This window comes from Antechinus flavipes, chromosome 2, assembly GCF_016432865.1.
Source record: "Antechinus flavipes isolate AdamAnt ecotype Samford, QLD, Australia chromosome 2, AdamAnt_v2, whole genome shotgun sequence".
Taxonomy (NCBI): domain Eukaryota; kingdom Metazoa; phylum Chordata; class Mammalia; order Dasyuromorphia; family Dasyuridae; genus Antechinus; species Antechinus flavipes.
The window spans coordinates 85,035,653-85,062,210 of NC_067399.1; positions in this window are offsets into that span (position 1 = coordinate 85,035,653).

The window sequence follows — 26,558 nt, forward strand, 5'->3', positions numbered from 1 at the left end:
TCTAGATTTCCATTGTATTTTTTTTTTTTTTGTATCACACCTTCCATTGAGTTCTCCTGCATAAAGGGAAAAGTCCTGCCAGAAAAGGAAGTAGACTAGAAATAGCTGAGGACAAATGGCATCATCCACATTAGCCCACATCCAGGAACATTTGGCATTTGCTGTGGATGCTTATTTCATCTCTGGACTCATTTATTTGTTAAGGATCCTGCTGAGACTCCCAGCTTACTGACATCTGTCCCTCCAACAAAAATCCTTTTATTTTATGTCTTTTAAAATCTAAAAATATTTATATATAAACCTAGCCATTTGATTTCTGTATAGTCCTATTCACTTATTTCTGTTTGAATTAAAAACTCTATAAACAAGTCCCTATCTTTGTTATGAAAAGAATCAAAATATACCTTTTTTAAAACTTGAAAATATGCCTCTGTCATAAACATGAACTAAAGAGTGTTCAATTTTCATTTTTTTTTCTTTTTTTTTTTAATTTTATTTTATTTAATAATAACTTTGTATTGACAGAATCCATGCCAGGATAATTTTTACACGACATTATCCCTTGCAATCACTTATGTTTCATTTTTTCCCCTCCCTCCCTCCTTCCCCCCCCCCCCAGGATGGCAAGCAGTCCTATATATGTTAAATATGTTGCAGTATATCCTAGATACAATACATATTTGCAGAACCGAACAGTTCTCTTGTTGCACAGGGAGAATTGGATTCAGAAGGTAAAAATAACTCGGGAAGAAAATCAAAAATGCAAATAGTTCACATTCATTTCCCAGTATTCCTTCTTTGGGTGTAGCTGTTTCTGTCCATCATTTCTCCAATGAAACTCAGTTAAGTCTCTTTGTCAGAGAAATCCACTTCCATCAGAATACATCCTCATACAATATCGTTGTCGAAGTGTATAATGATCTCCTGGTTCTGCTCATCTCACTTAGCATCAGTCCATGTAGGTCTCTCCAAGCCTCTCTGTATTCATCCTGCTGGTCATTCCTTACAGAGCAATAATATTCCATAACATTCATATACCACAATTTACCCAGCCATTCTCCAATTGATGGGCATCCATTCATTTTCCAGTTTCTAGCCACTACAAACAGGGCTGCTACAAACATTTTGGCACATACAGGTCCCCTTCCCTTTTTTAGTATCTCTTTGGGGTATAAGCCCAATAGAAACACTGCTGGATCAAAGGGTATGCACAGTTTGATAACTTTTTGGGCATAATTCCAGATCGCTCTCCAGAATGGCTGGATTCGTTCACAACTCCACCAACAATGCATCAGTGTCCCCGTTTTCCCGCATCCCCTCCAACATTCATCATTATTTTTTCCTGTCATCTTAGCCAATCTGACAGGTGTGTAGTGATATCTCAGAGTTGTCTTAATTTGCATTTCTCTGATCAATAGTGATTTGGAACACTCTTTCATGTGAGTGGTAATAGTTTCAATTTCTTCATCTGAAAATTGTCTGTTCATATCCTTTGACCATTTATCAATTGGAGAATGGCTTGATTTTTTATAAATTTGAGTCAGTTCTCTATATATTTTGGAAATGAGGCCTTTATCAGAACCTTTAATTGTAAAGATGTTTTCCCAGTTTGTTACTTCCCTACTAATCTTGTTTGCATTCGTTCTGTTTGTACAAAGACTTTTTAATTTGATATAATCAAAATTTTCTATTTTGTGATCAGTAATGGTCTCTAGTTCATCTTTGGTCACAAATTTCTTTCTCCTCCACAAGTCTGAGAGATAAACTATCCTATGTTCCTCTAATTTATTTATAATCTCGTTCTTTATGCCTAGGTCATGGACCCATTTTGATCTTATCTTGGTATGTGGTGTTAAGTGTGGGTCCTTGCCTAATTTCTGCCATACTAATTTCCAGTTATCCCAGCAGTTTTTATCAAATAATGAAATCTTATCCCAAAATTTAGAATCTTTGGGTTTGTCAAACACTAGATTGCTATAGTTGACTATTCTGTCTTGTGAACCTAACCTTTTCCACTGATCAACTAATCTATTTCTAAGCCAATACCAGATGGTTTTGGTGACTGCTGCTTTATAATATAATTTTAGATCAGGTACAGCTAGACCACCTTCATTTGATTTTTTTTTTCATTAATTCCCTTGAGATTCTCGACTTTTTATTGTTCCATATGAATTTTGTTGTTATTTTTTCTAAATCATTAAAATATTTTCTTGGAAGTCTGATTGGTATAGCACTAAATAAATAGATTAGTTTAGGGAGTATTGTCATCTTTATTATATTTGCTCGGCCTATCCAAGAGCACTTAATATTTTTCCAATTATTTAAGTCTGACTTTATTTGTGTGAAAACTTTTTTGTAATTTTGCTCATATAATTCCTGACTTTCCTTTGGTAGGTAGATTCCCAAATATTTTATGCTATCAACAGTTATTTTGAATGGAATTTCTCTTTGTATCTCTTGCTCTTGGATTTTGTTGCTGGTGTATAAGAATGCTGAGGATTTATGGGGATTTATTTTGTATCCTGCTACTTTGCTAAAATTTTGAATTATTTCTAATAGCTTTTTAGTAGAATCTCTGGGGTTTTCTAGGTATACCATCATATCATCTGCAAAGAGTGATAGTTTGGTTTCCTCATTGCCTACTCTAATTCCTTTAATCTCTTTCTCGACTCTTATTGCAGAGGCCAGTGTTTCTAATACAATATTGAATAATAATGGTGATAGTGGACAACCTTGCTTCACTCCAGATCTTACTGGGAAAGGTTCCAGTTTTTCCCCATTGCATATGATGCTTACTGAAGGTTTAAAATATATGCTCCTAACTATTTTAAGGAAAAGTCCTTTTATTCCTATGCTGTCAAGTGTTTTTATTAGGAATGGCTGTTGGATTTTATCAAATGCTTTTTCTGCATCTATTGAGATGATCATATGGTTTTTGTTTGGTTGGTTGTTGATATAGTCAATTATGTTAATAGTTTTCCTAATATTGAACCAGCCCTGCATTCCTGGTATAAATCCTACTTGGTCATAGTGTATTATCCTGGGGATGATTTTCTGTCATCTTTTTGCTAATATTTTATTTAAGATTTTAGCATCAATATTCCTTAGGGAGATTGGTCTATAATTTTCTTTCTCTGTTTTCAGCCTACCTGGTTTAGGTATCAGTACCATATCTGTGTCATAAAAGGAGTTTGGTAGGACTCCTTCAATCCCTACTTCTTCAAATAGTTTATTTAGCATTGGAGTTAATTGATCTTTAAATGTTTGATAGAATTCAGATGTAAATCCATCTGGTCCTGGGGTTTTTTTCTTAGGGAGTTGATTGATAGTTTGTTCTATTTCTTTTTCTGAGATAGGAGTGTTTAGGATATTTACTTCTTCCTCTGTTAGTTTAGGCAAGCTATATTTTTGGAGGTATTCTTCTATTTCATTTAAGTTGTCGAATTTATTGGCGTAAAGTTGGGCAAAGTAACTCCTAATTATTGCTCTAATTTCCTCTTCGTTAGTGGTGAGTTCTCCCTTTTCATTTTTAAGACTAACAATTTGATTTTCCTCTTTCCTTTTTTTAATCAGATTTACTAAGGGTTTGTCTATTTTGTTGGTTTTTTCATAGAACCAACTCTTAGTTTTATTAATCAATTCAATAGTTTTTTTACTTTCAATTTTATTGATCTCTCCTTTTATTTTTTGTATTTCAAGTTTAGTGTTTGATTGGGGTTTTTTAATTTGTTCCTTTTCTAGCATTTTTAGTTGCAAGCCCAATTCATTGACCTTCTCTTTCTCTATTTTATACAAATAGGCCTCTAGAGATATGAGATTTCCCCTTATTACCGCTTTGGCTGCATCCCATACATTTTGGTATGATGTCTCATTATTATAATTTTCTTGGATGAAGTTATTAATTATGTCTATAATTTGCTGTTTCACCCAATCATTCTTTAGTATGAGATTATTTAGTTTCCAATTATTTTTTGGTCTACTTTCCTGTGGCTTTTTATTGAATGTAATTTTCAATGCATCATGGTCTGAAAAGGATGCATTCACTATTTCTGCCTTACTGCATTTGAGTTTGAGGTTTTTATGTCCTAATATATGATCAATTTTTGTATAAGTTCCATGAACTGCTGAAAAGAAGGTGTACTCCTTTCTGTCCCCATTACATTTTCTCCAGAGATCTATCATATCTAATTTTTCTAGTATTCTATTTATCTCTTTGACTTCTTTCTTATTTATTTTGTGGTTTGATTTATCTAATTCTGAGAGTGCAAGGTTGAGATCTCCCACTATTATAGTTTTACTGTCTATTTCTTCTTGCAGCTCTCTTAATTTCTCTTTTAAGAATTTAGATGCTACACTACTTGGTGCATATATATTTAATATAGATACTTCTTCATTATTCATTCTACCCTTTAGCAAGATATAGTGCCCTTCCTTATCTCTTTTGATTAGATCAATTTTTGCTTTAGCTTGATCTGAGATCAGGATGGCTATCCCTGCTTTTTTGGCTTCACCTGAAGCATAGTAGGTTTTGCTCCAACCTTTTACCTTTAACCTGCATGTATCACCCCGCTTCAGGTGTGTTTCCTGTATACAACATATTGTAGGATTCTGGCTTTTAATCCATTCTGCTAACCGCTTCCTCCTTATAGAGGAGTTTACCCCGTTCACATTTATGGTTAAAATGACCAATTCTGTATTACTTGCCATCTTGTTAACCCCGGTTTATGCTTTTCTCCCTTCTTACTCCCTTACCCCCCTTCCCAGTATTAAGCTTGTGAGCTCCCCTTGCTTCTCACAGCCCTCCCTTTTTCAGTATCCCTCCCCCCCCTTAGAGTTCCCCCCCAACTTGCCCCTTTCCCTCCCAGTTACCGTATTCCCTTCCACTTAGCTTATTCCTTCCTTTTTCACTTTTCCCTTCTCACTTTTCAATGAGGTGGGAGAAGTTTCACCATAGATTGAATATGTCTAAAATTCTTCTCTTAATGCCAATTCTGAAAGCAGTAAAATACTCACTATTTTCATCCCTCTCCATTCTTTCTCTCAGATATACTAGGTTTTCTTTGCCTCTTCATGAAATGTAGTACCCCCACTTTCCCTTTTTTCTAGTACAATGTCCTTTCCACATCTAGTTTCTAGAACAAGGTATACATGTATTTTTTATACATCTTTACAGCCGAAATATAGTTCCCAAGATTAATCTTTACCTTTTTAGATTTCTCTTGAGTTCTGTGCTTGTAGATCAAATTTTTTGTTAAGTTCTGGCTTTTTCATCAGAAATAGATGAAATTCGCTTATTTCGTTGAATGTCCATCTTCTTCCCTGGAAAAAGATGCTCAATCTCGCTGGGTAAGTTATTTTTGGTTGCATACCAAGTTCCTTAGCCTTTCGGAATATCATATTCCAGGCCCTTCGATCCTTTAATGTGGATGCTGCCAGATCCTGGGTGATCCTTATTGTGGCTCCTTGATACTTGAATTGGGTTTTTCTAGCCGCTTGCAGTATTTTTTCCTTTGCCTGAGGGTTCTGGCATTTGGCCACTATATTCCTTGGTGTTTTGATTTTAGGATCCCTTTCAGTAGGGGATCGATGAATTCTTTCAATGTCTATTTTACCTTCTGTTTCTATGACTTCTGGGCAGTTCTCTTTGATAATTTCCTGGAAGATAGTGTCCAGGCTCTTTTTTTCATCATACTTTTCTGGAAGTCCGATGATTCTCAGGTTGTCTCTCCTGGATCTGTTTTCCAGGTCTGTTGTCTTCCCCAGAAGGTATTTCACATCCTTTTCCATTGTTTGATTTTTTTGGATTTGCTTGACTGATTCTTCTTGTCTCCTCGAGTCATTCAATTCCAATTGTTCGACCCTGATTTTCAGTGAGGTATTTTCTTCACTCACTTTTTTAAGATCTTTTTCTAATTGTCCAATTGAGTTCTTTTGTTCTGTGGAATTTTTTTCCATTTCGCCAATTTTGTTTTCCAGTTCACCAATCCTATTTTTCAAGGATTTGGTTTCTTTATCCATTCTCTCTTTAACTGACTTCTCCAGGCTCTTTTGCCAAGCCTCCCTCTCCTTTTGCAGAGCCTCCCTCTCCTTTTCCCATTTTTCTTCTAGCTCCCTTGTGAGAGCCTTTTTAATTTCCTCCATGAGATTCATCTGTGCTGAGGAACATATGTTCTCCTCCTTTGGGGATTCACCTGGGGACTGTTTGTTTTTAGTCTCCTCAGGGTTTGGAGTCTGCTCTTTATCTGTATAAAAGCTGTCCAGGGTTAAATTCTTTTTCAGTTTCTTGCTCATTCTGTCTATTCAAAGACAAACTATCAAAGAAACAGAAGGAAAAAAAACCCTTGAATGGAGGCTGCTTTCTTTGGGGGAGGGGCAGGGTATTCGTGAGGCACAGGTCCTACTGTGCTACGGGCGCCTGCGCGCTGAGATCCGAGCGCTCTGAGATCCGAGCAGGCTGAGACATTGTGGGGGAGGGGTGGCCAGGTCCCGAGAGACTCCAGCTGTTTGGGGTTGTATTCTTCACCCCCGGTGTTTTTAGCTTCTCTGCTGGGCTGCTGACTTGCTCCTGTAGCAAAGCTCTCCCCGCAGAGACGGCTGCGATCGCGCCCCACCCCCTCTCCGCTCTACCCGGTTCTGAGCTGCTATCTGTGCTCTGGTTGCTGCTGCTGCCCGCAGACTGCTTCCAAATACCGTCCCCGCCCTCGCGCACAAACAGACCTTTCTTGATGAGTCTCAAGGATGGTTTCTCTTGGTAAGTAATTGTATGTTTTTTTTTCAGTCGAGCATTAATTCAGAGGCATGAAATGAAATGAATAGTGAGAGAAAAACACGGAGGTTACACAGAAGTGTATTTCCTCTCCGCCATCTTGGCCGGAAGTCCTCAATTTTCATTTTTAGGATAGTTAATAAAATAGCAAATAATAGATGTGAAAAAAATCAAATCTTCTTAATTGCTAGGAACAGAATAAAGAAGCTTTTCTCTTTGTGTATATTGAAACGGACAAATGGCCCTTCTTTCCGCCTCAGGCCAGCAGAAGAAAGTTTGCTCAGCTAGATTGGGGTACTTCTTTTGCATTTCAAAAGGCCAGCTCTACAATGCCCTTAAGGGTATCTGTTCCAGGAGGATGGTACTCGGGTGGTACTCGAAACCCAATGTGTTAAAACATCTGCCCAGGTGGGATTCTCCTTTTATCCTGTAAAACCCCCATCCTCCTGTTGTAAAATGTGAATCACAGATTAAAATGTAACAAGCCGAACAGAAATGCTGATAAGGCTGTCTTTAGTTCTGTAAGGTAGGGGATTCGATCAGAACTCCATCCCGAGCTCGGTACCAAATAAATTCTTTTTTTTTTTTTTTTAATTTTTTATTTAATAATTACATTAAATTGACACTCGTTTCTGTTCCGATTTTTTTTTCCCCCTCCCTCCCTCCACCCCCTCCCCTAGATGGCAAGCAGTCCTTTATATGTTGGATATGTTGCAGTATATCCTAGATACAATATATGTTTGCAGAACCGAACAGTTCTCTTGTTGCATAGGGAGAATTGGATTCAGAAGGTATAAATAATCCGGGAAGAAAAACAAAAATGCAGATAGTTTACAGTCGTTTCCCAGTGTTCTTTCTTTGGGTGTAGCTGCTTTTGTCCGTCATTTATCAATTGAAACTCAGGTCTCTTTGTCAAAGAAATCCACTTCCATCAAAATATGTCCTCATACAATATCGTTGTCGAAGTGTATAATGATCTCCTGGTTCTGCTCATTTCACTTAGCATCAGCTCATGTAAGTCTCGCCAGTCCTCTCTGTATTCATCCTGCTGGGTACCAAATAAATTCTAAACTTTACTCATTGCAGCTGTCTTGAATTTTATTGCCTGGGCTATTTCATATATAACAAAAGTGGTCTGTTGATGCAGCCCAATTTAAGCAGGCAATTTATAAAATAGGTACATCATAATATTACTTCGTCAGGCTGGGGCTGGGCCAGGATGGTGAAGTTAACATGTCCCAATTATTTTGTTAATTACATAACATACCCCAAATCAGTTATTTGTAGTTGTGTATTTTATCACGACTATCACACAAACTATGCTATATTCCAATTTGTGACTATTCTTTTTTAGCAAAAGCACTGGATTTGGAATCAGTAAACTTGTGCTCAAATTCCATTTCTACTACTTAATGCCATTGTGAGTTTATACATGAGTCATTAGCTTAGTTTAAATTTCTTTTTCTTATCTCTCTGAAGTAGCTGCACAAGATGACTTCAAAAATATGTCCAAACTCTAAATCAAAGATCCTATATGTTTAACATTTATTTTTGTCGATGATTCTTTTATTCACTTGAAGTATGCACATTACTTGAAGATGGTAGGCTAGAAAGGGGAATGCCATTCTCACATATCTCTTGCCAGTTATCTATTTGAATTAATCAAAATTAAACACATACAAAATGGGGAAAAAATATGGCATGTAACACCAGCCTTAGGAGGAAAAAGTGAAGTATATAAATCTGTTCTTTAGTATACTTCTCTCTGTCGTTAACCTTTTCTCTTCTATTTCTTCCTTTTCCTCCCCTCTTTTGTCTCTATCAGACACCTCAACCCTGTTTAGGTCTTCTTCTATTCAAGTTTGCTGCCAAATAGTTCTACCAATTACAGATATTACTGTTTGTTTTTTTTCAGAATGTGCCTTATCAAGTTTTCTTTTATGAAGTTAGTTGTGTCCAAGTCCAAACAAGGTGATTGGTTTCAATAAGAGAAATCAATTTTAGTTAGCCATTCAAGCATAGATATGTGATATAAAGGTGCATAAAATAATGATAGAATTTGAATACAATAGAATTAACTTTGGACTGTGAAGCAATTTGTACTTTCTTCAGGATTATGAACCAAGTCAAGTAATTAAGCACTTGCTACTTGCCAGGCTTTGTACTAAGAACTACGGATACAAGCAGAAAGAAAGACTCCTTATCTAAAGAGAACTTCCATTCTAATGAGGGCAGACAACACATAAAATGAAACTGAAGTAATCTGGGACAGAATGAATTCCCAGGATGAAAGTGTTGAAAATGTGGCAGAGAAAATCCTGTGGAAGTGAGTAAGGAGTACAGCCTGTAGGGGAACAAGACATGGTTAGACTAGTCCTCGTTCCTAAAAATTGAGATTCTGAGAGGATATGACCAATCAGAAGGAAAGGTTGAGGGATAGAGAATGTTTCCAATGTGAGAAGTAAGTCAATGCTGGAGTAAGTTTCCATAGTGAAGAGGTTTCTATGGAATTGTTAGAGAAAGGAGATGAGGGAAGATAAATGGTGATTCTCTGAGGAAGCTTGGATTTTTTTCTCAGGCACATTACCTTTGATAGCACTTAGCCTCAAGAAATTCTGTTCTCTGGAAGATTCATTCTGTACCAAGGTGGATGACAGCAATCTTATTATTCTTTGTTCTCCGGTATTGAAACAAAACATTCTATCCCTTCAAAACTTAGTCTCTTCTTCCTCTCAAAAGGGCACATATTTCAGAAATAAGAGAAGCATGTGAAAGTCATGGATATCATAATATGACACTCATTTTCCAAAATCACAACTCTATTTCAGTGTTTCTAAGTTGTCAGTTAAATTTGCATGCTGTCATGTAAAGAGCATCAAATTTACAGCCAGAGGATTTTGCCGTCAAACCTTGCTTCTACTGCTGGTTTCCTGTGTGACTTTGGGTAAGCTTCTTAATTTAATTGGTTTGTTGCTTCATCTTTAAAAGTAAGGACATTTGACAAAATGACCTTTAAGGTCTTTTCCAGCTATAAAATATAATCATCTTTTCCCTTTGAATTGTCTAAATTATTACTGTTTTAATTTTTCAAAAAATCATCAAACATTTTCTCACCCACATTTCCCACCTATTGAAGAAACAAAGATTAAAGGAGAAAGAGAGAGACAAAGACAGAGAAAGGGAGAGGGGAGAAGAGGGAAGGGAAGAAGGGAAAGAGGATGAGAGGAGGGAAGAAGGAAAAAGGGAAAGATGGAAGGAAGGAAGGAAGGAAGGAAGGAAGGAAGGAAGGAAGGAAGGAAGGAAGGAAGGAAGATAGAAAGAAAGAAGGAGGGAGGGAGGAAGGAAGGGAGAGAGAGGGAGGAAGAAAGGGAGAAAGGGAGGAAGGAAGAAAGAGAAAAAGGAAGGAAGGAAGGAAGAGAAAAAGGAAGGGAGGAAGAAAGAAAGAAAGAAAAAGGAAGGAAGGAAGGAAAGAAGAAAGAAGCTAAGAACAGAAGATATACAAAATAATAGAAAATATACATTATATCACATCAACGTAGTCAAATAAACCAAATTCCCACATTGTCCACTCAAAATATGTATCTTTTATTCTGCAGGTATCACCTTTATTATAAACTGGGCAATCACTTTCATTTAATCGATGTGGAGTAAAGGGAACAAACCCCAAAGAACCATTTTTACGAGCATATAAATAGAATGAAAACAACAATTCTTAAGGTTCTTTGACCTTCTGACTTCCAAAATTAGGACTGGTTTCTCTGTTAGCTTTGTACTGCAGTCATGTTTTTTCAAATCCTCTGCCCCTTGATATATCTTTTATATATATCTTATATATACATATCTTTATATATCTTATATATCTCATATTTCATTCCTAAAGTTCCCCAGAACTTTGCTAATTTATGTTTCCAGCAAGGGAAAAGTCAGAATTTATTTGTTCACAACCAAGCAGTTTATAATGCCTAACAATTTCAAAACACTCCCAAAACCTTCACCCACTCCACAGAAGAGCTTTTAAGGTTTGGGGGCAGATACTTGAAGCAATTTGCCACTTCCTTCTCCAATTCCTTTCACAGATGAGGAAACTGAGGCAAAGAGGCTTAAATGACTTACCCAGGGTTAAACAACTAGTATCTGAGAATGGATTTGAATTCAGGTCTTCCTGATTCCAGGCCCAGAGCTCAATTCACTGCACCAACTGGCTGCCCACAGAACCTTCATGGGTCTGTAATTCTGGTGCATTTTGGTATATGCTACTCACAAAATAGGAAAACCTCCATCTGCTACACTTCTTCCACCTTATTTGGCTGTGTTTTCAGTAAATATAGATAGACAATGAAAAGTGGCACCTTTTCCTCCTAAAGTTGTGAAAACAAGATTTTTATTTCCACAGACATTTTGCTTTGGTCCTAAATTCTGTTTATTCTGTGTCGGAAAACTGAAATTGCTTTTTTTCTAAACAATAACCAAAAAGACTGTTACTTTCATTCTTCAGCCAGGAAAGCTGAATAATTATTTAAATCAGCCTGGAGAGTTTTTGAGGTGCTCAAAGAGGAATAGCACCTCTAGTGTAAGAGTTTCCAGAGACTTTTCAGGACTGCTCATATACCTTTGATGCCTACTTGGCATTCAATTTCACCTGTTCCTCCAAGAAGCTTTAGAATGAACAGTGGCCATACCTGGGCAAAACTTTCTCAGCACATGTGCTAAACCAGAATGAAGGGCCTCAAACCTACAAGTGATTCAAAGGATGTTTTTGTCAAGCAAGTGAAGACTTTCCTGAATGGAATAAACAGATGAAAACAATTTGTTCCAATGACCATGGAGGAGACTGAAGCAGGCCTTGTGTAGTGAGGAGAGCTTGGTCAGACACTAGGACCATCCACAGCATCCTAGGCCACTGCCAGTTGTGCTTTTGTCCTGCTATGGTATTTCAATGATTGGAAGAAAGAGTGAGAATGACAACTTTGTGTAACTCTATGTTACTTAAATACAATTCACCCAAGTTAAGAAATCACCTGTGATGTCATTGTCAAAAAAGTGACAAAAAGTCAGTCTTAAATGATGTTATTAGCATTCCCTATCAATATGGTATAGTTTGAACAAAGTATTATGTCTTGGCAGCTGGCGACTGTGATGGGTTTACCATTAGCATAGTTAAATCACTATCTTCTGGAGAACAAGATGGCCCAGCAGGAGTGAAGCAAAAATTAATCGAATGCCTCATCCCACTCCAAATATAATGTTTTGTTAGTTTTTAGTTTCCTTGTTCCTCATAGAATTTCAAAGTGGCCTAGTTTGATCACAGATTTAGACCTGCAAAGATATTAAAGTACAATTAGTACTTCACTTTACATATTGGAGAAATAAAACCGAGAGAATAAATCACTTGCCCAAAGTCACACAGGAATTAAATGATGGAGCCAGGATTTGGATGCATTCCTTGACACTAAATCCAGCTCCCTTTCCATTGTACCAATTGTTTCCCCTAATCTAAATATCAATCAGTCTAATCCAGTCCTAAAAATGAATCTTTTTCACCATGTGTCCAACTAAGAGGAAACCTATTATAGTGTGTCATAGATTCCTTTATCTATTTCATAGAACTTTTCTTAGAATGGTTTTAGTGTATAAGAGAAAAATAGGATTATGAAAGAGCCCAATTATACTGAAACTATTATTTCGTTTGCTTATGTTATATTCATAGACCCCAAATTAAACACTCTCAATATAATGAAGACTCAAGTCAGATATAATTGGTTTCAAATCTCACCATTGGAAATTTCTGGCCATAAGACTATGGGACTACCAGTTTAAGTCTTAGTTTCCTTACCTATAAAATGAGAATAATAATAAATATAGGTCCTTGAAGTTGTTGCAAATCTCAAATGACATGGAGTATGTAAAGCATTTTGTTACTGTTAAATGCTATATAAATGATGGTTTATTCTTATGCTTAAGAAATTATTGTCTAACTCTGACTTAAATATCTCCAATGAAGAAGAACCCTCTGCTTTTTTGAAGTATTTTACCAAAACATATTCTTTTAAACTATGAGGCAGTTTGGTAGCATAGTAGGTAGAGTACCAGACCTGGAGTCAGGAAGACTCATCATCATGGTCTCAGACACTTATTATCTGTGTGACCCTGGACAAGTCACTTAACCCTGTTTGCCTCCATTTCCTCAACTATAAAATGAGCTGGAGAAAGAAAGGGCAAACCACTTCAGTGTCTTTGCTAAGTAATTCCTAAAAGTCCTAATATATATATATATATATATATTATATATATATATATATATATATATATATATATATATATATTATATATATATATATATATATATATATATATACACATGCCTGAAACAATTCACTACAACCACAATAATATTCCAATCTGTGATGAATGTTGAAATCCATTTCAATCCACCTTTACAAGTATTTCCATAGTCCATTAGATCATGGGAAGGAGGCAATACTATCATTTAAAATCTCAAATCTTGATATTAGATAAAGCCAGATCCTGTTTACTGCCTAGAGAATGTGGGCACTCAGTTCTAGATTTGCATGTGACCAATGCCCAGGAAAATCAGAATGCCTTACTCACTCAGTGACTTATAGATAATGATATAAGGAAGAATGGAAAATTTTGGTCTTTAAGCTTGTGCTTAATTGTGCATTCAGTTTTGGTAAACAGTTGGTACTGCGTAGGATGGTAGAGCTTGCAATTTACTTACTCATTAACTCTGGGGCTATGTTTATGTGTGGGCCATGTTCTTGTGCTTCATTCAATCAAAATTCATTTCTCATAAGGTATTCTCTTTTTTCCCTCATTGATCTTTCAACCTCTGAATTGCTACTTTATTTATGACAAAATAAAGAAAATGGATTATAACCTGTGGTGGAGAGAAAGGATGGGATTCTTCTCTGATGTTTCGGACTTGGAAATCTTTATGATTTTCTCTAAAAATCAACATAGATTCCCACCTTCATTTATAACCCTCTGTGACAGTGATATCATGGGGACTCACCACTCCTGTGTTATTTCCTAATTCAGGTCTCTGAGTTTCACTTAACTTTTAAAGCATCCTAATTGATCTCTTTGTTTTAACTCACTTTCACTAAATCATTCTACCCATGGCTAACAAATTAGTGCTGTTAAAGCAGATCATATCACACTCATCCTCAGTAAGCCACAATGATTTTCAATGGTCTGTAAACCCTCCTTATGGGATATTAAATACCTTTACTCCAAAATATGTTTCTAGACTGATAACACATAAGTTTCCCTCATACATTCTACAATACAACCAAACTGTCAATACAATCAAACTGTCCTTGCTGTTCCCCGCAAAGGTCATTCCATCTCCCATCTAGAATGCATTCCTTCTTCATCTATGTTTCTTAGTAACCCTGGCTTCCCTCAAAACTCAACTTTTAAGAAAAAAAAATTCCAATTGCTGATGCCTATGTATCCCACCCTACCAATCAATATTATTATATTTTTTTGCAGTTGTTTCCTTCCTCTCTTATTCCTTCCCTATTTTCTATTCTTCCTTACTTCTTTCCTTCTTTTTCATTCCCTTCCTTCTTCCTCTTTCTTTCTTTCCTTCCTTTCTCCATTTCTCTCCCTTATTCCCCTGCTCCTTCCTTTTCTTCTTCCTTCTTTCCTTCTTTTCTTTCTCCCTTTTTCTTCCCTTTCTTCTTTTCTCTTAGCCTTCTTTTCTTTTTTATCTCTATATTCCTTTTTCTTCCTCCCTTTCTTTCTTTGTTACTCCCTTTCCTCTCTTTAGTCTTCCTTTTCCCATTCTCCCTTCCTTTGTCCTTTCTCTTTTCTTTTGTGTTTACTTCCTTTGTTTTTTCTTCCCTCCTTTCTTCTCATCCTTTCTTTTTTGTTCCTTTCTTTTATCTTTTCTTCATTTCCTTCCTTTTTTTCTCTCTTCTGCCTCCCTTTCCTTCCTTTCTTATTTTCTATTTCCTTTGTTCCTTCCTTCCTTCCTTTGTTCCTTCCCTCCCTCCCTCTATTTGCTGCAGTTATATAGACAAAAATTGGGAAAATACATTCTCAGCAAATGTGGGAACCATTTATCTTTAAGATATCTATAAAAACCTTTTACTTTTGTATGTCTATCTTTCTCATACAGAGATAAAGAGATTCCTTATCCACAAGGATTCAGTACATTTCGGTTCTATCATTGGGATCCATCTGTAACTACAAATTGCATGAATTTTCAGCTAATCTATTTCCATTTAGGCAAAAGAAAACCCATGTTCACTGAAAATTTATCAAAATCAAACACATTCTATATTATATAGCCATGCTAATACCTAAACAAAACTCATAATCACCCCCTATTTTGCTGTCAAGAGTTATGCTTCCTCTCCACCTACTCCTTCATGCCTATTTCTTTATTATACATAGCTAATAGCTGGGGAGTAGTGGCATTTCAGCTGAATTTCTGAAGTCATCTTACAAACCATTTGCCCACACAGCAGAATACCACTTGTTCTCAAAGTATTTTCATAGTCATTTTAATTTTCTATTAGTCAATGAAGTAAACTTTTTTATTTAGGAAGAAAAGGCTTAGAGTATTATAATGAATTTTCCTAAAAATATTCTACAAAATGTCTAAGTACACATAGCACAGTTGACAAGATTTTTTCAGGAACTGACCACTTAAGAATACATAGAGACTCTCTGGGGAAAGACACCATGGGCCTTCTTCAAAATAATTAACTTTATTGGCCATTTCTCTAATAGAGCCTTTTCCCTAGTCTGATTATTAGGTCTTAGGAGTTTATTTAAGAAACTCTAAATCATTCCTGCATGGCAGAAAACAATGAATTATTGTGGCATGCAAATTAATTGGGACAGAATAAGTCATTAATTTTATTGACATATAATAAATTGTATAACTTTTTATTTTTTAAAAAAGAGTTTTGTATGTAATGAATGCCTCACTCTCGTATGAGTCTTCCATACCTTAAAATACATAAACAAATCAGTACACCTAAAATCTTTTGACTTTATTTGTATCCTGACAAAACTCAAACCACAAAATAACTTCAGAATTTTGCTCTAGAAAGAGAAAATTTAATGGGGATTACCATAATATCAAAATATGATTTATAGTGGAATTCATAGTTCATTAAGAAACAATAACGTGCTATAAGTTGACTACTAAGCACATACTCTCTGGATTAACAGAAAGAGAGAGAAGAGAGAGGAGAGGGAAAGAGGTAGAGGGAATGAGTGAAAGAAGGAAAGAGTCCTTGATATTAATTTCTCTTTATTTAGTTGTTTAATATGAGGGTAGGAAATAGATGTATTTTAAGCAAAGTTAGCATAGCAGGCACTATGCTAAATTCTTTAATTAGATCCACTCTAATCCTGGGAGGGAAGTGCTACTATTTACAAATGAGGAAACTGTGGCAAACCGGTTAAATGATTTGCCAAGTTTTATACAGTTAGGAAGTATATACTTTCTAGTATATTGGTAGAATGAATTCCTGTATTCAAGTTAAACTTCTACCAAATACTAACTGAATGATACTGAACACTTAATATATCTGAGATTTTGCCAATTCTCTCAAACTACAAATTGATTTGAAGGTGATGACCTGCACTGGTAGAGGGAATTTTCTGATCTGGGAATTGCTTATATCACTGAAAATACTGGCCCAGTCCTTTTCAATCCTCCTGGACTATAAGCATTATTTTCAGATAAGAAGATATATAGAGTATGAGAATCAGACATAACTCAAGAAATATTCCTGTGATAATAACAACTGACATTTATTTGTAATTCCTTATATTCATTATCTCATTTGCGCTCCTCAGCAACATTAAATAAGTAACATGGATATTTTCTCCATTTCATAGATAAGGAAACCAACCTTCAGAACCTTTAAAAGATTTTCCCTTGTCCAAGGACTGTAAAACAAACAAACAATATCGATAACAACAAATCTCAATAACTGTTCACTTCAATTAAAAATATAAAACTCTTTCTTTTTCATAACCTATAACTGAAATTTAACATTTTCTTCAATTATGAATATAAATAGCAAATAATTTTCCCATAATTCTCATCAGACCACTAAAAGATTAATGACTCCAAAAGATTGGAGTACCCCAGTTTTAGAGTAAGTATGCTTATGTGGACTTTCTAGGGTACAATGTCCAACTTGAAAAAAAGAAGAAAAATCCCATTCTATGTCACCTCTGAGGAAAGAGAAATAAACACTCAGTATTTTTTGTCTAGTTTGTACATGCATACAATGGTAAATAGCCCAGGCAAAACTGAGTAATGGTGATAGCAGGGGAAAAGAACTAAAGAAAATTTTCTGGGGAAAAAAGAATGCATTATCTCTGAAGAAAGGTGGTGCTAAAGTTGATTTGTCAAGTTAAGACAATAATTTTAAAACAAGCAATAAAATTATCCTGATATAATATTCATGTGAAGAAGAAAAATCCAATTACTTCCAAAAATTTCTTGAATATGAAGAGTACAAAGTGATCATTTTAGGTTTTGGTAGATTCACTAAGCAATGTAAATTCAGTCAAATCATGCAGAGATAAAAAAAAGAAAAAAAAGTCAAGATGATTCAAAAAAAAAAAAAGAGAAGAAAATAGTTAGCTGGATAAAGTGAAGAGCAATGCAAATTAAACTTAACTCCTACAGTCAAAAACACCTATAAAAATCATAATCTTTCAACTGTGCACATTTATCTAATTACAACAGGTCTCTCTAAGAGCTCTCTACAGAAGTTGCTAGCATTTTCTTGGCTGACTTGTGAATGAAAATAGTCTTTTGCAGTGAATACTTATATTTTCAGGGATCCATTCCAAGGTTATATTATTATTATTATTATTAACAAATGATCCCTATAAGCATAACTAAAGTTGAAGGGAAAAGATTTTGTTTAAAGTTCTTGTTTATCTTGTTTATTGAGTGATCTTGTTTATAACACATTAAAAAACTCAAGCAAAAATTTCATAAATCATAGGACAGAGAGCTATAAGAATCCACTTTTTAATAACTGCTTACTTATAGATATTTTATTTCCTGAAGTTCTGAGTTCTTTGAGGATAAATAACTTACAATCCACTTGGGAAAATGTCTCATTTCTCTTGGTTTTTATCAATGTTGCTAAAAAATATGCACTAGACATAATTGACTATAATATAATATCATCAGAATCATGAGTCTGTTATAACATATGTTATACTATATTATAATCAATTATACATATAATTGAATATATAACATATTATAATTGTTATGATAAACAGATAAATAAATGCATATAACTGTACACCTACTATATTATTTCTACTTCTATTAATAAAGTTTCTTATATCAAAGTAGTCATTTTAAATACTGTGTGTACACATACATATATGTAGTTTTTCATTGATTAATATTATGCATAAAATTTATGCACAATGTATAATATATAGTATACTTTACCTCTAAATTCAGTTTCAGTTTTTCTGAGATGAATTTGTAATTTCTTCCAAGTTTGTCTGCCATGTCTCTCCCTTGTTCTTTACTCTTGTTTGAAAGTCTCAAGACCTCTCTTGCTTTCTCCATTCTGATTCTGAGACATCAAACTAGTGAAGAATATTCTATTGAAAATATATTATACTTTAATTTGAGTGATTTTAATAGAATTTGTTGGCATCTTCATCTTATACTACGTAAATTATTTCCCATATTTCTCCCTTGTCATTTCCAGAAAGCCAGATCATATGATAAATAATAAAATAATGAGAAAGATACCATCAAAACTAACACACTGAAAAAGTTCTGACATAAAATTCAATCATCCATATATGAGGACCTCCATTTATACACAGAAACAAGGGGAACTATTTTCTTTGAAATTAAAACTTTGTTACTTTAATTTTGCAAAATTCTTTTATTGTTTTGGTTCTTTGTATTTATTGTTAGAATCATTTGATAATTTGCTATCCTGGTTTTGCTTACTTACTGTTAATCAATTCATATAAACCCACACTTCTCTATATTCACCATTATTATTATTATTAACAAATGATCCCTATAAGCATAACTAAAGTTGAAGGGAAAAGATTTTGTTTAAAGTTCTTGTTTATCTTGTTTATTGAGTGATCTTGTTTATAACACATTAAAAAACTCAAGCAAAAATTTCATAAATCATAGGACAGAGAGCTATAAGAATCCACTTTTTAATAACTGCTTACTTATAGATGTTTTATTTCCTGAAGTGCTGAGTTCTTTGAGGATAAATAACTTACAATCCACTTGGGAAAATGTCTCATTTCTCTTGGTTTTTTTGAGAGTCTTGTAATTGTCATTTTTGAGAGTATAGTAATATGCAGTCATTCAGGTAGAACAATTTGCTTAGGTATGCACAATCAACAAGACAAATCTACTTACTACCCCAGTTGCTGGTAAATATTTTTATTGTCTGTAGAGTTTTTTCGTTTTTGTTTTTTGACAATAATATCTTAAAGAATATGTCTTATAATGGAATCGATGGGCCAAAATATATAAACATTTGAGTCATCTTATTTTCATATTTTAAAGTTGTTTTCTAATATATTTGTTCATAGGACCATTATCAATGTATTGGTATTATTGTTTGTTTTTCTTCACAGTGGCTTCAACATTAATTCTTTCCATTTGCTCATTTTTACTGATTTGCATAATTTGGGGGTTTAGAATTTTTCCTATATATATAGTTGTCTATATATGAGGTATAACAAATTTTGACCAAAGATAAAGATTTTTCTCAGTTATTGGATTCCTTTATGATTTTATATGCATCAATTTTCTTTGTCATGACTTTTCAATTTTGTCTATTAAAATTATATATTTTATAATTTGTGATTATGTCTATATTTTTTTTAAATTTGCTTTTATGATTAAAGTGTAAAAGAGATATGATTTGTTGGCCTTCTAATTGTCACATTTTAAAATTCAGCTCAAACATTAGTTTTTAATTATTGTAGAAAATTGTACAAGATGTTGGTATAAGTTTAATTTCTGCCAAATGTCTTTTTTTCCTAGCAGGACTGATCGAATAAGAAGTTGTTAATAAGTAAATTAATGTTTTAAGGTATATTAAAGATTCCACTTTTAAGTTCATTTATCTGATTCTTCATTGTCCAATCTGTCCCATTTATCAAATTTTCTATTTTTTAATTGAAATCAGGTGATTTTGATTCTTACAGAGAGCAAGAATCGAAGATTTGTTTCATAGCATAATTTGATATTTAGATGAACAATTGACCTTTCGTTCTGAATGTTCTAGACCTTTTGCTCCTCCAAATAAATTTTATTATTTAGCATCTCAATTGATTATACCTTTGGCATTTTGACTGGTATAGCACTAAATCTATTGATTAAATATATTAGTATTGAATTTTTATTCAGCACAGCCTAGCAATGAATACAAAATATTTCTCCATTAAAATCAAGTTGTTCTTTATATTTATTTCTTTTTTTTATGAAGTGTTTTGTAATTTAATTTGTATATGTAATGGGTATGCACTGGTAAATTGATTTCCAGGCATGGTAAGCCTCTTTTAATTATTTTTATAAGGGTCTTCCTTTATATTATTGCTCTTTTTTTGTTATTATCTAGAAATCTTTCTATGTGTATTTTAAGTAGCTTTTAACTTCCCAGAAAAATTTTTTCAATCTTTTTTTTTGGTGATTTCCTAAGAAATTCTTATTAAACCAACATATTGTCAAAAGGATGATTTTTTTTCTTATCCATCATTTACCTTTTTTTTCTTTTTCATAAAATTTCTTGAACTATGTCAAATAATGTCAAGGAAAAGAGAATTCTTACTGTATTCCTTTATCTATTGGTAAAGTTGATAATGGTTCCTCTTTGAATATAGCGTTCATTTTTAGTTTGATATATGCATTTAGATATGGATATTAGATATTCCAAGTGTGGGGTCAAAATCAGTTCAACCTACTTTAGCCTTGATATTTTAACCAAGGACAAATATGTATTGATCAAGGCTTTAGACTAAGTATGGAATGTTTTTTGAACTGAAATGACTTTAGAAAGAAAGGCCAAGGGAATTTTCTCATGTTCTGGGGCTATCTAAATTTTTTCAAACTACTTCAAATTAATCATTCCCAGAAGTGCATTTTTCATTGTTCTGGCATTGTTCTGGTGAAAAAGAAACACCTAGGTTGAAGGAGAAAGGGAGATTTTAGCTTTGGCCTTTAACATTATTCCTACTGTTCTTTGATCAGAGTAAAAGTTTGTAGACTTCTTTTCTTTTCAATAGGGCTTTATTATCATCTCAATATCAGTTGATTTCAGTTTATGAATTGAGAGTCAAGAATAACAGGCATATATTCATAGTTCTACAAAGAGTTCACAAAAGAACTGTATCATGGCTAAGAGTAAAATCACAAGTATCCTCAAAAAAAGAGAAAAAGAACTTCTAGAAAGCAGGAATTGTGGGTCATTCCATTGCCAAATGTGTTTTCTATCACTGTAACACTGTCCCTAGAGCTCTGAATGTAATTTTAGGATATTGTGTCACAGATTTCTTTTCTGTGTGAAAGGAGATTAAAGAATATGGGATGTTTTGTACCCAGTATTTGTATACCATTTTAATAAATACTGTGTTCTAAAATCTATTTAAGATTAGCTGTCTAAATTTATACTCAACCAATTACATTAATGGGAAGCATTTTGATGAAGTTTCTTGATCTTTTAGCCTCAAACCCTTATGTATTTTCACTGGAACCCTTAAGAGGAGATATAGCCTTGTTTTTAGACCCAAAATTTATTTCTGCAGGAGAATTGGGATCCTTATCCTCAAAATTTATATGAACCACACCATGCTCACACACATACACACACATACACACACACATACACACACACACAGGAGTTAATGCCTATATTTTATTTAAAAAATAGCATAAATGAGCACTATAATTTGTCCAAGATTATTTTACATGTATGGAATTAATCTAATTGTTTGGGATATTTTTGTTGTGTGCATGGATTTTAGTTTGGTATAATATTTATGTTTTGATACCTGAATTTCTATTGTGTAATAAAAGGTTTTTCTTCATGTTGCATATAATTCCTATAACAATAAGCAGTTGTGAAAATTGTGAATTGAAACATTATTTCCTGGTTCTACATACCAGTTGGATCCCTTTTGTCCTAAAAAGATTATATCAATATTGAGCCTGTTTGTGATGTTCAGATTCCTAGTACTTGAAGTTGCTGGTAATAGAAGGTCAATATCCTCTTGCCTTACCTTTATTTTGATGTTTTAGTTTCATCTGTCATAGGCCCCTTCATTCTTTTTTCACTATCCAATCTTTATCCCAATTTGACTTTTTTTTCTGAAATATCTATTGTTTACCAAGAACTTCCACTTTCCCCTAAAGGAAAAAAAAAAACATACATATAAACAAAATAGATTTAAACTTTTATTTTCTGTCATGTTTTCCACATTAACTCCTATTTAATGCTATTTGCGTGCTATAATCTCCCCTTTTTGAAGTTCAGAGATATGTTCTTTTGCCACCTACACTTTCTCTGCTTCTAGTAATGAAATTTTGACAAAATGAATCATTGGAATGTACCCTTATCATCTTATCACTAGACATTATTGAAATTCCTTAGGGTGAAAATATATCTTATAAAGAGATATTTTTTGGGAAAAAAAAAAAAAAAACAAGAAAGACAGAAAATCACCATTTTCTTCCTATCCAGAAATTCAACTAGGCAACTTATTCTCAGGAGAGCCCAGACCAATTGATCTCATTTATTGAAGGAGTGTGTCCAAATCATCATATATTAGTAAATATATTCAGATTTGCATGGTGACTAGTGATAGAGAAAAAGGAAGAAGAGGGAAGGGAAGAAAACAGCATGTTTTTAATGTTGTAAATTCAGCAAAGGCAAGTCATTATTAAATGAATCATGTTGAATGATGCATAACAATGTGATACATATGTAAACAAAGTCCCAGAGTTAATTGACATTTATTAAGTACCTACTATGAGCTAAACAACAAGCTGAGATCTATAATTTTAGTAAACTGAATTGTCTTGCTCCATTCACCACAACTATTCTTTGCAAAAGCAATTCTAAGTATGGTCCTGAGGTTACTGGTATTTCATGGGATACTTCAAGCAGTACTTAAAGTTGAAGATTTTTTAATAATAACATTAAAATATTTTTATTTTAATACAGATAATATTAATAGTTATAACCCATGTTTTAAAAAGCTATTAAGGGGCATTGAAGAGTATTTTTTGTGGTTGCTTATGGGTGCCACAGAATCCTGTGAACAAAATATTTGAGATTTCCTTTCTTATAATAACATCAAAAAATTATTGATATCAAGGAGGATGAGTAATTCTAAAAGAAATGGATCTACTATTTTTTTGGTAGTCATCACAATTTTACTTTATTTTATTTTATTATTATAGCTTTTTTATTTACAAGATATATGCATGGGTGATTTTTCAGCATTGACCCTTACAAAATCTTCTGTTCGTTCCAACCTTTCCCTCCTTCCCCTCGTCCCCCCATCCTCCAGATGGTAGATAGACCAATACTTGTTAAATATGTTAAAGTATATGTATATATTGGATTTACTATTAGTGTACATACAAATTAGGCTCCAGAACCTAGATGAAGCTCTATCCAAAAGACAAACATTTATCTGCCATCAGTAGTTTACAAAAATAGATTTCTAGCAAATAGAGCTAAATTACCTCCTGAATCAGTCCTTCCCAAAAAGGGAAATCATTGACAGAGACTTGTCTTGATTTGTCTTGCCCAAATTTACAAATAGTCATTTGAGCAAGAAATGTCTTTTGTATCTCTTTTTGACTCCTTAACTAATTATCACTCACTTAATATGGCATTATATCTTGTTCAGTTTTTGTTTTTTTTCTTAGTAATGTTTGACTTCTAATGATCTATCTAAAATCAACAGTAAGGAGAGAAGCTAAATGCATTCCCGATATGATCAGGGGTGAAACAGGGATGCACACTATTGTTATTCACCATTGTATTTGAAATGTTGGCTTTAACACATTAAGAAAAAAGAAATTTGAAGAATTAGAATAGGCAATGAAGAGATAAAGTTATCACTCTTTGCAGATGACATGATGATATATTTAGAGAATCCTAAAAAAAAATCCAAAAGCCTACTGTAAACAATACCTTTAAAAAGATTGCAGAATATAAAATAAACTCACACAAATCATTAGCATTTCTATATATTATTGAAAAAAAAAACCCAACAGCAAGAGATAGAAAGAGAAATTCTATTTAAAATAATTGTAGACAAAATAAAATATCTGGGTGTTAACTGTCAAGACAAACACAGGAACTATAAAAACATAATTACAAAACACTTCTCATAAAAATAAAGTCAAATATAAACAACTGGGAAACTATCAATTGCTCATGGATATGCCAAGCTAAAATAATAAAAATGATAATTCTGCTTAAATAGGTTTATTTGTTCAATGGCACAGCAATTGCCAAAATATTATTTTATAGAACTAGAAAAAAATTCATTTGGACGAATAAAAGTTTAAAAATATCAAGGGAATTAATGAAGAAAAATTCAGAAGATGGTGGTTTAGCAGTACAAGATCTAATACTATATTATAAGCAGCAGTCATCCAAACCAGGTACTGGCTCAGGGGAGATTTGCTAAGTACTGGAGATACACAAAAAAGCCCTGGTTTCAAGGACTTCAAGGCTAACAAAAGAAACAAATTCCAATTGCATATCAGTGAGATATTAATGGAATAAATTAACATTCTCCAACTCTTCTTCATCCTATGTTTCTTTAATTTACTGCCCAGAAACCTTGTCAAAACATTACAGACTATATTCTGATACCCCTTCACTGATGCTAAATATATATAGAAAGGGAAAAAAGAATAGTTGAGAAAGGGCTTCATCTTTTCTGGATTATATGTTCAGATGGAGCTGAAGCTAACATATTTTTAAGTGATAGATAATATGACATCCTTTGGTCTGTTTGGGAAGAAAAGCATTTAGCATTGTAGAAAGAAAAGAGTCATACCTTGTAATTAAGAGTGGAATAAGAAAAAAAAAACATTTCAGAGAAAAAAATGGAAGGGTTAAGGGGATAGATAAAACTATTTTGTCCCTTTGAGACTCTTAGAATGAAATCAAATTGTGTAATAGCTGGCAATATGTAATAGCCCATCAAGTACCTAGGTCAGTTTATTTGCCAAAATATGTTAGTGCTGCGTATTTAAATGACATTACTAAATGTCAAGAGCACTTGGTCAAACATTGGTTTCATCAGCAGGAAGACCCCACTTTGATTGCATTTCCCTAAGGATTCAGGCTGACTGATAGGCAGGCTGCCCACAAATAAATCGCTATGTACAATTTAATCCCAGAGTCAAGCAATAGAACAATGAATAATATCAACTTGGTCAGTACATATTGGTCTGTTCTCTAGACAAAGGAAAGGTATTTGTCAAATGGAAATTATCTGTTCTCTAATGAAAGTAGGCTGGAAAGCAGGTAGGAAAGGTTATTATTATTATTAATGTTATTGCTGCTTGTTTGTTACTGTTAGTATTGTCGAACTGCTGCTACATTTGTTATCATTTCTGGTATAGCCAAAACTAATATGATGTCTGTTTCAATATTTATTTCTAGTGCCAAGAATAGGCCGTTATAAAAAATGTATGTAACTCTTTATACTCTTCTAGCATTTACTAAAGCATATTGACTAGAAGTTGCAGAGGTGTATAAGATACTTATAGGAGAATACTAATGAGATCACATCATCTAGACAATTAGTTTGGTAATAGCAATAGACTATTTTGGTATAAATAATTTGTTAAATCAAAAAAACTCCTCTACCTTTTTTTTCCCCCTTATTTCTTTATTTTCTTTTCTTTTTGCAAGGCAATTAGTTAAGTGACTTGTCCAGGGTCACACAGCTAATAAGAATTAGGTGACTGAGGTAAAATTTGAACTCAAGTCCCTCTGACGTTAATGTCAGTACTCTATGCACTGTGCCAACTAGTTGCTCTTTGTCTCCTTTTTGTTACTACTTTGTTATTCCTCCACCTTCAAAATTTTTTAGTACTTTTCTATCTTTTTATAAGAAAAGACAAAATGAGAAATTACAGAGAAGCTCATATTAACTGATGCACAATGAATTAAGCAAAACCAGGAGAATAATTTATACAAAAATAATATTTTAAAGAAAAACAACTATAAAATACTTCAGAATGCTAATGATCACAACAACCAGCCTTAATTCTAAATAATCCATGGAAAATGTTTTTCTGTCAGTCGGGAAACTTGGTTTCCTGGGCCCAGGATGAGGAATTAGACAGTTTTTTTTTGTTTTTTTTTTTAATGAAGTCTATGTGTTGTTTGATGTGAAAAATGTATATTTATTATAAGAGGTTTTTAGTGTTTTTTCCCTTTTCCTTTTCAAAAGGGAGAGGAAGAAGAGAGGGAAAATAAATGCCTGTTAATTGAAATAATATATTAAAAGTAAAATCTGTAAAGTTATGCTCCCTTTTAAAAATAAAATTAAATTATTAATACTTTCTCCATCATTTTCTTAAATCTATGCCATCTTAAGCAATAAATAATGTGATGTTTCTTGTGTTACAAATCTTCACATTGAAATTTTAAAAATTATCTCTCAAAAGCTAGTTGAACTGGTTCCAGAATACTACTGATTGGGTTGATTCTAATGTCTTAAAATAAATTTATTTCATTTT